The following is a 1,076-nucleotide window of genomic DNA, read 5'->3' as shown; positions in this document are numbered from 1 at the left end:
AAACAAAAGAAAATAAATAATGCAGAAAACAAAACAAAAAAACTAGAAAAAATAGGCACTAAAAGCAAAAAAAACTAAAAAAAGTGTTTTCAAATTTAAAAATTAATGGCACTAACAGAAAGTTTATAGTTTTTGTGACCTAAAAGAAAAAAGAAATCACTAAAAAACTATGAGTATTTTGTTCTAAGTAGAAATGAAAAAATAAATAGCAAAAAAGAAAAAAATGCCTATAATATTTGTTATGACTAACTAAAATTACCAAATTAAGTATAATGATAAAACACAGTTAAATAGCAGGAAAAAGAATGACTCAAAAATCAATTTTTATAGTAAAGTTATTCATAAACTAGTAATTCACACAAATTTTAAAAAATTCAAATTTAAACTACTCAAATTTTAAAACTAATGGCACTAACAGAAATTTTATAATTTTTGTGACCTAAAAGAAAAAAATCATTAAAAACTACAAGTATTTAGTTCTAAGTAGAAATGAAAAAATAAATAGCAAAAAAAAATGCCACCTACTGGGCCACCACGGCCTGAATATGACTAGAAACCCATCCATGGGCCAGGATTCAGGCCCGCAGAAGGCCCAGCAGGCCCACAGGCATAGCAGTGCGAGATTAGGCCTAGAGGCTTGCAATTCAGAGTTCAATGAAGATGGCGGGGCAGGGCTTATAAACAGGTCCTGCCGCTCCTCGGCTAGCAAGGTGGGACTAAACATCCCAGTGCACCGCGGCTTTGGCAGGCGCAGGCCATTGGTCCCGGTTGGTGGCACCAACCGGGACTAAATAGGGGCATTGGTCCCGGTTCGTGCCAGCCTTTGGTCCCGGTTGGTGGCACCAACCGGGACTAAAAGGGGCATTGGTCCCGGTTTGAACCACGAACCGGGACCAATGCTCGGTCTATATATACAACACTTGTGAAAATTTTGGTTCCGTTCTTTGATCCCGCCCCGACGCCGCCGCCATGCTGCCCCTCTGCGCCTCGTCGTCGCCACCGTTGCCCGCGCCCTCGTCGTCGCCCGCCCTCGCCCGCGCCCCTGCCCCGACGCGCACCGCCCCGGCCCGCCCCTG

This window comes from Triticum dicoccoides, chromosome 1A, assembly GCF_002162155.2.
Source record: "Triticum dicoccoides isolate Atlit2015 ecotype Zavitan chromosome 1A, WEW_v2.0, whole genome shotgun sequence".
Taxonomy (NCBI): Eukaryota; Viridiplantae; Streptophyta; class Magnoliopsida; order Poales; family Poaceae; genus Triticum; species Triticum dicoccoides.
This window is presented reverse-complemented; position numbering follows the sequence as displayed.